The sequence below is a fragment of the Passer domesticus genome, chromosome 14, assembly GCF_036417665.1.
Source record: "Passer domesticus isolate bPasDom1 chromosome 14, bPasDom1.hap1, whole genome shotgun sequence".
Classification (NCBI taxonomy): Eukaryota; Metazoa; Chordata; class Aves; order Passeriformes; family Passeridae; genus Passer; species Passer domesticus.
In genome coordinates, this window is record NC_087487.1 from 2,415,551 (window position 1) to 2,426,784 (window position 11,234).

Here is an 11,234-nt window from a genome sequence, read left to right on the forward strand (position 1 = left end):
CACTGCCCTGTCCTGTCCCACCCTGCATCCCACTGCTCCAGAGGCACATCCTGCTGCACACGGACACACGGACACACTGCCCTGCATCCCGCTGCCCCAGAGGCACATCCTGCTGTGCACAGACACACGGACACACAGACACACGGATGCCTGGACACATGGCCACAGCAGGGCAGATCCCAGGGAAGGGAGCTGGGGATGGAACCACCCTGTGCTGCTGCTTGTCACCATGAGATTTTCTGAAGAATCCCTTCGCCAGGGTTTTTCTCCTGAGAAGCCTCAGAAAAGAAATGTAAAGAATAATTATCTGATTGCTTTGGGATGTGGTCTGGAGGTTGTTCACCAGCAGGTGCATCTTTGATTGGTTCCATGTGAATTGTTTTGACTTAATGACCAGTCCCAGTGCAGCTCTGTTGGACTCTGCTCTGTCACGAGTTTTGATTATTCATTCTTTTCCAGCTTTTGGTTTGTATCTTTTCTCTATAGTTTAGTATAATTTTAGTATATAATTTTCCTTTAATATAATATCATGTAATAAATCAGCCTTCTAAGAAACGTGGAGTCAGATTCATCTCTTCCCTCGGCCTGGGACCCTGCAAAGAACACCCCAAGAGCTGCCTGTGAGCACAGCGCATTGCCAGGCTCACTTATTTTTGGAGCCCACCCCAAATAGCACGGAGCTTTTTTCCAAGAAAAGCCCTTCCCAAAGCGGCTGCTCCACCTCAGCAGCATCCTCCTCCTCCTCCGCATTCCTCCTTCCTCTGAGGCAGCTGTCAGCACAGAAGGGAGAATGGGAAAAGCACGTTCACTCTCCTGTGAAAATGGAAAAAGTTTAATGAAGGACAGTAGGAGACAAGGACCACAGAACAAAGGTTGTTGTGGCATCAGCCAGGAGCCCCCTGTTATCTTCAGGGATGCCCCTTAAATGCCTTTAATTACATCAGCCTGTCACTTTTTACATTTTCACAAGAGAGTGAACACGTTTTTCACAGTAATAACCTTTGCTTTGTGGTCCTTGTCTCCGACTGGCCTTTATTAAACTCTTTAAATGTTCACAGGAGAGTGAACGTGTTTTTCACACCCACCCACCATCAGCTGGCTGCCCCAGGGCAGGGACCTGCCTGGGGATAGGCCACGGTCCCCTGGGAACACAGGGACAGCAGGACAGCTCTCCATGGACACACAGAGCCTATGTCGCCTTCTGTCTGGATTTGAAAAGAGAGGTGTCTGCTGAGGAAGGCAGGAGCCTTCATTGAAATGGAAAATGAAACCCCCTCCCTCTGAATTATTGTAATTTTGAAATTAAGGGGCTCTCAGGAAAAGATATGGGAGCAGGAATAACAGTTAGGGAAAAAATTAAAATAAAATTAAACGTGCAGTAATATAAAACAAACCACTGCCAGAGTGAGAACAGTCCCTGTCCCCCTGTGGGTCAGGGTGGTGGCACAGCCCCATCCCAGGGTGGCTCAGCCCTCCTGCAGTGCCAGCTGTGCTTCTGCTGCAGCAGGGATCCTGCACAAGGGGGGAGATTTCCTCTGGGAATGCAGGGCAGGAGAAAGCTGCTCCTGTGGGAATGCAGGGCAGGGGAAAGCTGCTCCTGTGGGAATGCAGGGCAGGAGAAAGCTGCTCCTGTGGGAATGCAGGGCAGGAGAAAGCTGCTCCTCTGGGAATGCAGGGCAGGAGAAAGCTGCTCCTGTGGGAATGCAGGGCAGGAGAAAGCTGCTCCTCTGGGAATGCAGGGCAGGAGAAAGCTGCTCCTCTGGGAATGCAGGGCAGGGGAAAGCTGTTCCTCTGGGAATGCAGGGCAGGGGAAAGCTGCTCCTCTGGGAATGCAGGGCAGGGGAAAGCTGTTCCTCTGGGAATGCAGGGCAGGAGAAAGCTGCTCCTCTGGGAATGCAGGGCAGGGGAAAGCTGTTCCTCTGGGAATGCAGGGCAGGGGAAAGCTGCTCCTCTGGGAATGCAGGGCAGGGGAAAGCTGCTCCTCTGGGAATGCAGGGCAGGGGAAAGCTGCTCCTGTGGGAATGCAGGGCAGGGGAAAGCTGCTCCTGTGGGAATGCAGGGCAGGAGAAAGCTGCTCCTCTGGGAATGCAGGGGAGAGGAAAGCTGCTCCTCTGGGAATGCAGGGCAGGAGAAAGCTGCTCCTCTGGGAATGCAGGGGGCAGAGGCTGCTGGGCTGTTCCAGGCTCAGATTGTATCCAGGTAGGAATGCTTGGCTCCTCCCTTGGGCAGAGCATCTCCCCGTGGGATGAGGGAATTTGATCAGCCCTGCAGGGACACTCACTGGCCATGAACAGAAAATAGTTAATAGTTAATGGCCCATTAACAGAAGATAATTAATAGTTAATGGTCCATGAACAGCAGAGATCTCCTGGAGGGAGGCTGGGTCATGGAGGAGATAAAGAGCACTGCCCAGTGAAGAGAGGATAATGCCCCACCTCTAACAGATGTCAATAGAACACAGATCCCAGCCACATCTTGTGTTTTCCAACCGGGGCAGCTCTCCATGGAAAAACAGAGCCTTTTTTAACCTTTACACTCTGCTTGTTTGCTCCAACAGAGCCCAGAGAAGGGCAGGTGTCAGCAAGGCCTGGAATAACCCCTGCACCCAACACCAGCGGGGTTTTCCCAAAGTTTGGAAGTCATTCCCATGATCCCTGTGTTATAAATAACAAATGTAGTTATTGGCTTTTGCATTTATGTGTTAGATTTTGCAAGTTATTATTGATCACAAAAATCCTGACACAGTACAGTTTGTAATTACTGCTTTTGATAGAGTATAATCTGTCAGTTTATGTATGCACTGATTAGCTTTTATAAATAGCAGTGTTATATATAATACTTTAGATTATATAGCAAAATAAAGACTGTAAAATGTTAAAATGCTTTTTCATGTAACTAACTCAGAAAATGGTGTAAAATAATTAGGTGACTTCCCAGATTCAGGGATAATTTTATCTGAAAGACAAGATAAGTGAGACAGAAACCAGAGCAACAAAAAAAGAAAATAATTTATTGACCCTCATTATCAGGGACTGAAAATACAACAGGATGAAACCACAAGAAGAAATAAAATATATTGGTTTATATATTGGTTTATAAGGTGGCATGAAGACAAGTCAAAGGTTCAAACTAATCAAAACATTTAAACTCAAGAAATGCTTGGACATGTAAAAATTCTTATGAATATGTATGTACCCCCTGTAATTTAACAATATATATTGAGCATGGTTTAAGTTACCGTGTGCTTTTGGAAAACAGCCAAGAACCTCAGCACTGCATTTTATCCCTTTTGTCCCTTAATAAACTTTAAAATATTCTAAAAAGTGAACATTGTTTTTCACATCAGGGAGCAGCAGCAAGTGCTGGAGCCCCTGGATGGGGACAGAGGGTGAAGCTGCTCCTGCACAGCCCCAGCTCCACACCCAACCCAGCTCTGGAGAGGCAAAGTGGCTGCAGGGATGAGATTTCCAGCCCTGCTCCCACTGCCCAGCCTCTCACAACCTCCAGGGATGAGATTTCCAGCCCTGCTGGCACAGTCCAGCCTCTCACAACCTCCAGGGATGAGACTTTCACTCTCCAGCCTCTCACAACCTCCAGGGATGAGATTTTCACTCTCCAGCCTCTCACAAGCTCCAGGGATGAGATTTCCAGCCCTTACCCACTCTCCAGCCTCTCACAACACTCAGGGATGAGATTTTCACTCTCCAGCCTCTCACAACACTCAGGGATGAGATTTCCACTCTCCAGCCTCTCACAACCCTCAGGGATGAGATTTCCAGCCCTGCTGCCCCTTCCCAGCCGTTCCCAGCCCTGCCTCTCATTCCCATTGATCCCAAAGTTGCTTTTCTTCCCCCCAGGCCCAGCCTCTCCCTCCAGGGTCCTTTTCACAGACAATCCTTTGCTCTTCTTTAACTTTGCCCTCCCCAATTTATCATTGTCTTAGGTTGAAAATTTAGCTGCGGTGTGTGTTCTATTGACATCTGTTAGAGGTGGGGCAGTTATCCTCTGTTCATTGGGCAATTTTATCTCTTCCACAACCAATCCTCCCTCGGGGAAATAGCTTGTGTTAAAAGGCCATTAATTATTAATTATCTTCTGTTCATGGCCATTGAGTGTCCCTGCATGGCTGATCAAATTCCCTCATCCCACTGGGAGATGCTCAGCCCAGGGGAGGAGCCAAGCATTCCTACCTGGATACAATCTGAGCCTGGAACAGCCCAGCAGCCTTTGCCCCCTGCATTCCCACAGGAGCAGCTTTCTCCTGCCCTGCATTCCCAGAGGAGCAGCTTTCCCCTGCCCTGCATTCCCAGAGGAGCAGCTTTCTCCTGCCCTGCATTCCCAGAGGAGCAGCTTTCCCCTGCCCTGCATTCCCACAGGAGCAGCTTTCTCCTGCCCTGCACTCCCAGAGGAGCAGCTTTCTCCTGCCCTGCATTCCCACAGGAGCAGCTTTCCTCTGCCCTGCATTCCCAGAGGAGCAGCTTTCCTCTGCCCTGCATTCTCAGAGGAGCAGCTTTCCTCTGCCCTGCATTCTCAGAGGAGCAGCTTTCCTCTGCCCTGCATTCCCACAGGAGCAGCTTTCCCCTGCCCTGCATTCCCAGAGGAGCAGCTTTCTCCTGCCCTGCAATCCCACAGGAGCAGCTTTCTCCTGCCCTGCATTCCCAGAGGAACACCAGGCCCATCTCCAGCAGCCCTGGAGCTGCAGAGGAAAACTGCCCCCTTGTGCAGGATCCCTGCTGCAGCAGAAGCACAGCTGGCACTGCAGGAGGGCTGAGCCACCCTGGGGTGGGGCTGTGCCACCACCCTGACCCACAGGGGGACAGGGACTGCTCTGACTCTGGCAGTGGTTTGGTTTTGTTTGTACTATTGCATTTGTGGTTTTAATTTTCCTAATAAAAACTGTTATTCCTGCTCACATAGCTTTGCCTGAGAGCCCTTTAATTTCAAAATTATAACAATAAAGAGGGAGGGGGTTCACATTTTCTATTTCAAGGAAGGCTGCTGCCTTCCTTAGCAGACACCTGTCTTTTCAAACCAAGACAATAACTCTTCCCCAAAATTTATTATTTTCCCCCCAGTTCTGCTTTATAAAAGCACATGGGAAGGTTTCAGCCTTTCCACTGAGGCTGTTTCATTCCTGCGCTCGTGCTTCCCTAAAAGTGTAATTCAAACAACTTTAATTGTACATTATTTTCTCTCTGAATTGCCCCCATGGATAATTTATCTTCTCTTATTGTAGCTGGAGGGAGTACAATCTTATCTTTCAGCTCCAGCAAGGCTGACAATTTCCTATCTTCTGATGCCTTCTGCTCTTCACTATGTCGGGGCTTTCTAGAGAGTTGATTAAAGCAAAATTGCCTTTTTTTTTTTTTTGCTGCAATTTTGCTGCAATCTAACCCAGAAATGCCCAAACAATCACAGTCATCTTTCACAATGCTCCTGTGTTCCCTGCTATAAAAGTCTCTCCTGGCCAAGCTGGAGAATTCAGCACCAGCTGTAATGCTTGCCATCAATTAAACCTCCCCTCCTGTCACTCCTCTGAGCTTTGGGAGGTGAAATAGTTGGGATATTCAGCCCAGTCTGGTCACTCATTCTTGTTCATTTTCTCCTGTTGATAAAAAAAAAAAATCTTCTCTTCCTAAATTGCTTTTCTTTTACCGTGTGCATCCAGCTTTTCCCAATCCTCTGCACTGCAATTTCCTCAGCTTGTTTCTCAGGAGCCCGACGGCCAAACATTGTCCCCAGTGCACACTAAAATCCCCAATTATCCCAATTTCACCCATTTCCAGCCCTTAGTGGGCACAGAACTGTGGAACACCCCGAGCTGGAAGGATCAGCAAAGCCCAAGTGCTGGCCCTGCACAGGACACCCCAAAATGTGGCACCTGTCTATCCCTGACTCCACTTTTGGGGGGTTCTAACAATGATTTTGGGCTGGCCTAGGTGACTTTGGGGTTTTGGTAACCCCCAGCCAGTGGGAGAAGGTTTTAGGACGTGGGTTGTGCATCACACCTCAGTTTTGGGACAGTTTGCACCCCACCTGTGTCCTTGCAGATCCCAGCATGATGAAAATGGCCCTTTCTGGGCTGGAAGCCCAAATTGGGCTGGATTCAGCACATTCCAGCTCAAACTAAGAACAGCTCCCAGGGGCTGGGCCCACACGGAGCAACAGGAGAGGGTGGTGCTGGGTGGGGGTCCCGGTAAAGCTGCTCCAGGCCATTAAAATCCAGCAGTGCTCCCCTGCTCTTTCTCATCGCTGGGGTTTATTTGGGGTGTCACCCTCCCGAGAGAGGGAGCCCCAGGTTTCATTAAATCACTTTTATTGCATCACTGGCTGAAGGGAATGTGCCCCAGGGCAGCAGAGAACAGAACGCTGATCAGAGTGAGCCGGAGTCCTGGCTAATGCAGGACTAGGAAAATGATATTTATCATTTCCAAGGCCAACTGATAGCGCTCATTTGGATTTATCTGCTGTGGGATGGGCTGCAGGGGCTGGGGAAAATAAACATCCCCCTCAAGAGATATGAGCTGCAGCACGGTGCTGCTGCTGCCAGCTCGGCAGTGACCTCCTGGCTGTCCCCTGTGTCACTGCCACGCTGATCGCAGCTCATTGTCTTCATTTCATGTTAATCACTGCTCTTTAGGCTGATGGATTATCGGCCTTTCTGCCTGGCTGCCTGCGCCCTGCGGCGGCTGGGGCCGCGCAGCTGGCCATTACTGCACCGATCCCATCGATGGCTGCGACACGAGCTGTCCCCTGTCCCCAAACCAGGTCTGAACATCCCACAATGACTCCTTGGGGACACGCACTGGGTGGGACAGGAGCCAGGAGGGAATCCTGGTGCTCAGTGATGGCCATCACAGCAAAGCCCCAGGGAGCTGCATGTGTGGACTCCTGGCTGCTCTCCTTCCCTGCCAGCCACGGCATTGTCACCTTCCCCTTCACCTTCCCCTTCCCCTCCCCTTCCCTCCTTGCTGCCCCCCAGGGCACCCCGTGCCCACAGACACACCCCAGGCCACTAAAACTCCACGGGAGCATCCTGAGTGTCCCGTGGGGAATCCCCCGGGACACGGGGCTGTCCCTGCAGCCACCACAAGAGCCCAAATCCCTGCTGTTTCTGGAGAGGAGCCCAGCTGCAGGCAGTGCCCAGCCCGGCTGGAGCCAGCCCTGTGCTAATCCAGGGGTGCCACCTGCCGTCTGCTCCTGCCGGATCAGCCACATCCTGAAAATTCCTCCAGTTGTCCCAAGTTTTCCCCCCCTGTGCCTTCCCGGAGACCCTCATGGTGCCCAGGAGCAAGCTGGGGTGTAGCAAAGCTGCCCGTGGCTGGGAGGAGCTGCTCCCAACAAAAGTTATCCCTTCCCTCAGGGTGATAATGAGGTCAGGGAACAGCTGAGTTATTGGACCCCATTCCCTAAAAAACTGGGTGGAGAAAAACATTTCAGTGTGGCTCAGCTGGGTGAAGAATTTGTAATGGAGACAAATAATTCTGGGCTGGGCCAGAGAGGAGGGAAAGCAGTTTGATTTGTGTCCCTCTTGCTCCTTCCCTGCAGAAAATAAGGTCAGGCAAGCTCCAGCTTTCTGTCCTAGCAGCTGATCTCAGCAGGCTGAGATTCCCCCCGGGCTCCGGGGGTGCATTCCAAACCTGCCGGCCCCGAACCACCCTGTGTTTGTTCGGCACGGAAAGCCAATTGTGCACGGAGTGGCTCCGGTCTGACCACAGCCCACAGCAGCTGGGAGCCCGGGAGCTGCCTGGGGACAGCCCACGGGATTGGGCAGGGGAAACTCAGCTTCCTGCAGAGGAAAAAAAAAATTCTAGATTTTTTTAATTACTACCCTGAGATCGTTAATGTTTTGGTTTGGTTTTTTTGGTTCGGTTTGTTTTGTTGTTTTTTTTTTTTTAGCAGTTTTGCCTTTGAGTCTTTTCCCTCAGAGCGTGTCACTGTGTGATTTTACAATCCCTCCCTTCCCTCATTTCTCAGAGCACGAGGGTTTTGTCCAGTTTAATTTTTTCCTGGCTATTTAAGAGGAAAACTGCAGGGTCACCTGTGCAGCAGGGTGTGAATGAGGCCTCTGTGGAGCCTCACCCCGATGTTATCTCATGGGGTTGATGTCGTTCTCCAGCTGCCATTGTGCCTCTGGGGAGATGAATATCCATTAATGAGGTCGCAGTTACCTTTTGGGATCGCTGTTTTCCTGGCAAGCGGCCCTGTGGGAGCATTATCTGATGTTATCCAGGGTTTCTCAGCCCGAGAGCAGCTGCAAAAGAGGAGTTTTGTGCTGGACTCTGTTTCGTGCTCTGCCCTGGCCCACAACACGTTCAAAAGAAAGTGAGTCCATGTGAGGAAAGCAAAGAAACTCTTTGAGGGTGAGGAGGCTGTGGGGTGGAATTCCCTGGATCCCTGACAGTGTCCCAGGCCAGGATTAACGGGGCTTGGAGCAGCCTGGGACAGTGCAGAGGTGGCAGGGAGTGGGATGGGATGATCCTTGAAACCCTTTCCACCCCAACCCATCCTGTGAAAGCTTCCAAGTGCCAAAGCACATCACCAAACACATCCAAATAACAGGGAACTCTCAAACACTCACAGCTGCAAGAAGACAAGCTCCAAATTCCCCCACAAAATAAGGATGATGCCTCTTTGCTGCTCTCTCAGAACTGAAACTCTCCTGAATTTCCTGCTGATTACGGGGTTTTTTTTTGCTTCCTCTTTGCTTGTCTGGCTTCCAAGATTTTCTGTCTTCCTCGTTCTGAAGGAATAAGCAGAGAATAATCAAAATTGAGACCCCCCCCCAGGTGAAAATGAGTCTTGCTTGAAGGGAAAAGGCAGGCATTGGGAAACTTTGCAGAAAACTGAGTTTTCTCTGCCATTTCTGAGGCCAGAAATCACCATTCCCACATCAGGCAAACACATCACCCTGCTCAGGCTCCATCTGCTGGAATCCCAGGGTTTTCCTCACTGCCAGGCCACCGTGGTGGATCTGGGGCTGGCAAATCCCCTTTTCCTGCAGAACTCCAGTTGTAAGAGGATTCCCTCATCCATGGGACAACACGAGGGGTTTTTTATATGGCTGCATACCTGAGTACTTTGTTATAAATTTTAGGGATTTATAGGAACTCTGTGCTCCAAGAGACTCGGGATCAGACCCATGAGGACTTGGGGACTTTCTGCTCTGTTTTTTTTGTGCTGTATGATCACAAATCCACGGGTTTGTGAAGGCTCATGTGCAGAGCCTTCATTCCCTGCCTGGGGAACAGCCTCCAGTGCAGACCTTCCAGGGATGCTGCAGGTGACAGCAGGGCAGAACCAGAGGAACACAAGTGACAGCTGAGTTATGCAACTGTGGAGAGAAACTCCGAGCTGGTGACAGAGCAGGGGGGGGGAAAAAAATTCCTCCTGCTAAGTTGGGCTCGGGCCTGTGGCAGCGTGAGTCACCCTGAGCTGCTATGGTTACGGAGCAAGGATTGCTGAGCAGATCCAGAGCCTGCTCCCAGCGCTCACTCCTTCCAAACTTGGAAAACAGGCACTGGAGGTAAGGCCTAATAGAGAGTGGGTGTCTGCAAGGAGCAGAGTTACAGCAAAATCCTGGGAAAACAGAGTGCAAAGAGCAGTGCGAGGGGCAGCGCTGGGTAAAAGTGGATTTCTGGGTCTCTGTTCCCCTTTTTGTGTGGTTTGTAAGGGCTGCTGTCAGGATTGTTCCACACAGAGGGGAAAAAAAAGAGGATGTTTCCATGCCACGGTGAGAAAAAGCAGCGTAGTGTCACACAGATGAATCAGCTGGCACCAACAGTGAGTCATGGAAATGCACCGTGGAAATTCTCCAGCTCGGTGGAATCTCTGAGGCTCACCAAACCTGGCATCCCTGGGGAGCCAGGGGCAGCCGGGATGACGTGGAGCACCAGCACATGGCCACAAAGCTGCTGCTCCTCACGTGTGGCCTCGGCCTGCCATCCTCACCCAAGGCCTGAAGGGCTCAGGCAGCGATTTCAGCAGCGTTGTCATGGAAAAGGTGTGCCTGAGCCTTGCTTTCTGTGACTCACAGCAGCAATAAAAGGACGTGGAGTCTGTTTGCTGATCATCAGCTGACCTGGGCAGGGCGAAGGAGGAGGGACACAAAGCCAAGGAGCCAGAGCAGTTTGGGATGTCACCACCCATTATTTCCCAGCCCACCCCACTTTGGGCACGCTGGTGACGCCAGGCTCTGCAGAAAGCTGAACATCTGATCTGGAGGATTTTCTGCTGGTTCTTCCCCCAGTCTCCTTCTCTGCTGGTCTGTCCCACAGTCTCCTACAAGCCTCATATCTCCCCACCATCAGCTGGGCTCAGAACAAAGCAAAAGCAAGCAGCAAATCTGACCTGGCATCTGTGATTTATGACAGGAAAATAGAGAAAAGCCACACAAAGCTCAACAACAGCTGATTTCCAGCGTGCCTGGCTTGTCCAGTCATCCATGAGCGAGTTTTTGTGCTCTTTGCCCACAACTCCACTGCTAACACGGAGCAAACACCTTTGCTTCACACGGCCTCGGTTTCCTACTTGTGCAAAAATGACACAGCCCTTGAAAAATCTTTTGTGTGGAAGCATGGAAGTGATGGATAGAATGGTGTTTAAAATTATATAAGTGTTTTGTGGATGCGTGGACCTTAAGCTGAACAATTTGGGGTGGAATTGGGTTCCTCTGACACACTGTGGCCCCTGCAGAAAGGTACAAAAACTCTGAAGTGGGTACGAACAGAGCCAAATACCAGCTCTTACCTTGTATTTACCAGTGTTTTAAGCCCATGAAGATCAGAAGTGAAAAGGAGTGTGTGCTTTGCATATCCCAGCCAGGGGAACTCCACCATGGCATCTCTGAGGGCAGGCTGCCTCAGGCGGGCTCCGCCATGTCACTGTCCTTGCCCCTGAGGGGATGGATCCCTCAGAGGGGCTCTGCCATGGTGTCTCTGAGGGGATGGACTCTGAAAGGAATGGATCCCTCAGGCAGGCTCTGCCATGGAGGCCTTGAAGGGATGGATCCCTCAGGTGGGTTCTGCCATGGCGGCCTTGAGGGGAGGCTGCCTCAGGCAGGCTTTGCCATGGCGCCGCCTGTGCTCCTAAGGGGATGGGTCCCTCAGAGGGGCTCTGCCATGGTGTCCCTGAGGGGACAGATCCCTCAGGCGGGCTCCGCCATGATGCTGTCTGTGCCCCTGGGGTGAGGCTGCCTCAGGTGGGCTCTGCCATGGTGGCCCTGAGGAGATGGA

General features: G+C 51.2%; 1 long non-coding RNA gene across 3 annotated transcripts; it reads right to left on the reverse strand.

Annotated features, from left to right (window-relative positions):
* Positions 1 to 4,803: 4,803 nt before the first annotated feature.
* LOC135280911 (uncharacterized) lies at positions 4,804 to 11,000 on the reverse strand. Of its 3 annotated transcripts, XR_010347706.1 has the most exons (3): positions 8,582 to 11,000; positions 8,172 to 8,254; positions 4,804 to 5,605 (listed from the first exon to the last, which is right to left on the reverse strand). It is a non-coding gene; the product is annotated as an uncharacterized LOC135280911 (long non-coding RNA). The 3 variants fall into 3 exon arrangements; XR_010347707.1 differs by lacking the exon at positions 4,804 to 5,605 and having other exon boundaries at positions 7,841 to 8,204; XR_010347705.1 differs by lacking the exon at positions 4,804 to 5,605 and having other exon boundaries at positions 7,841 to 8,254.
* Between the last annotated feature and the right edge of the window lie 234 nt (positions 11,001 to 11,234).